A 2500-nucleotide genomic window follows, 5' to 3' on the forward strand; every position below is an offset into this window, starting at 1 on the left:
TCCAGCTGACTGTGAGATTATGGTTTGACGTAGGACAGTTGACCAGGAACCTTATGTTAATAGTCAACACCCTCACAACCCACAAAAGCCAGCAACATGCCACCATGACTTAAAACCACCTATTCGACTCTATCACCATGCAGCTACAATTTCGCCATAAAATCAATTTAAGTGCTTTGATTGCCTTCAACTCTGGGAAAAAATGGTTTGTTTATTTATAGTGGAAGTGCACTTAGCTATCAAGCTAGTTCACAGGCACTCCACTTGTAATAATCTGAAAAAGCCAATTTAAACTAACTAGAAGTATGACTACAAGTACATGTACATTGTAAGAGCCCCAACTTTCAGGAGGCAAGCAGTAAGCTATTACCAATACAAAGCACGGTAGAGTTGAATACGGTAAATCTGGAAACAAATCCAAAACAGCGATAAGAACGGGTTTGAACTTAGGCCAACCAAATGCAAACCCAATGCCCTAACCACTGGATCTTGCCCCCTCTTAGGAAGCAGTCTTCTGTGTGTGCCTCTGCTCAACAGAGTTAATTCACTTTGAGGTTCATTTATTAAGCCACATTCAAGATGACATTACCAAAGAAACACCTCTACTTTGGAAAAGATGTACATGTACAATTGTATTTACTATGACTAATTATCAATGTGGTTACTGCATGATCACCCAACTAGTTTCACTTTGTACTTTGTTGGGCCACAATGCCTTTTTACCCAATCACCTGCCAAAATCTATTAGGGGATGGAGATGATTATGAGCATGTTCTCGCCAAAAAGGATCGTCACAACTTGGCTTGAATCAAGGCCTTCGGCACAGTTTCTTCTAGAAGGGTGAATGATTAGCCAGAAATTTAAATCTCAGTAGTAACAGTAATAATAGTAATAATAGTAATAATAATAATAATAATAATAATAATAACAATAATAACAATAATAACAACAATCACTTTTTTTTGGCTCAGGGTTATTTAGCCAAGCACGAGATCTCTACTAATCGGGGAGACTACAAAATGAACTGAAATCAGAGCAAATCAAATAAATGTTGCTTTTGAATTTGCGGAGGGAAAAACCAGAGTACCTGGGGAAGAACCTCCAGGAGCAGAGTACAAAACTATCAAACTCAACCCACATAATAGGCCATTTCCGAGTTCATGGCTGCCTCCTCTTCAAAGCGAGTCTAAGTGGGAAGTTTTTGTGGTGATAATTAAATCCACTTTACATACGAATGAAAACTAATTTTCATAAGAAAAACTTCGCAAGTAGACTCGCTTAGAAGAGGAGGCAGCCATGAACTCGGAAATGGCCTATTATGGCGATGAATCTGCACCAGCCCTGCTCCCCATGGAAAAATAAGGGCAGAATATTAAATGAAATTGTTTTGACAGGGAATTGTACATTGAAGGGAAACAATGCTAATTGGGTTATTCAAGAAAAAAAATCTGCACACCCCAGTGCAAAGATATTTCAAACTTTTGGAGAAAAAAATAGAGGAAAATTCAAAATTACATGTACAAAAAGTTGAAAAGGATTTTCTTTCTTTGCGTTAACCAATATTTCCAATAAATTTGGCTCAAAAAAACAGAAGAATCCGGGAATTTTTTATGATTTTTTTACTCGTGTCCACACCTGTCATTTCTCCAGGATGACAAACATAAAGTCTCATTCGGAAAAATTTAGTTTGATGATCTTGCGCGATTTTGAACGCGAAAAGATGGTCAAAAGACGTTCAAAAAATGTCCTCAAAATAATGTCTCGCACGCAAAATATTAATGTTTGTCTTCATCACTAACCTCAATTTCTCCATGTTATTTTCTGGCTGCCGATCTAAATTTGCTTGAAATTGTTTCCCCGATATTTTTCCCATCCTTAAGCAGAGTTTCGCCGAAAGAATTCATTTCGAACAGTCCATAAAAAGCAATTATGTTTGCACATAAAAGCCACATAACACCCTTTGATAAGGCGGCCATTTTGTTATGCTTTATGAGGGCAGGTGTATATGACCTATCCAAGTTTCCACCATGAAACTTGGTAGATGATTGGCTTATTTTATTCACAATTACCACACCAAATTTGGAGACAACCAGAAGTAACACAAAATTTTCGTGACGCTTGATTGTTGACGCCACGCGGAAGGAGCAAGACAAAAATATGCAGTCGACTCGAACTCGAACTCATGACCGTGGGGTTGTGTGCACTTGTTCCACCCTTCCAACTTTCTGCACTGTTTGGTTTGGAATCGGATTTCTAATGCTAAGGTTGACTACTATTCTGGCTTAATTGAGGACCTGGCATCGAGGTGGTGCCGTCAGCGACAAAGGAGGCAGAGAAGAGAGACCCTGGAAACAAGGTTGATCAGCCGATTTTATTTCGGACTGTGGATAGATTACTTAGCCTGCCAATACAGCCACCTCTGGTCGCTAACCGCCGCTTGGGCCGATTAGCTGATCGGTCCAAGCGGTGGTTAGTGATGAGAGGCGGCTCTATGCGCAGT

General features: G+C 39.5%; 1 protein-coding gene across 1 annotated transcript in view; it reads right to left on the reverse strand.

Moving 5' to 3' along the window:
* Positions 1-2500, reverse strand: part of LOC137982323 (hemicentin-1-like) — a 41960-nt gene that overhangs the window by 34591 nt on the left and 4869 nt on the right. The window lies entirely within an intron of this gene.

The sequence above is a fragment of the Montipora foliosa genome, chromosome 13 (assembly GCF_036669935.1).
Source record: "Montipora foliosa isolate CH-2021 chromosome 13, ASM3666993v2, whole genome shotgun sequence".
Classification (NCBI taxonomy): domain Eukaryota; kingdom Metazoa; phylum Cnidaria; class Anthozoa; order Scleractinia; family Acroporidae; genus Montipora; species Montipora foliosa.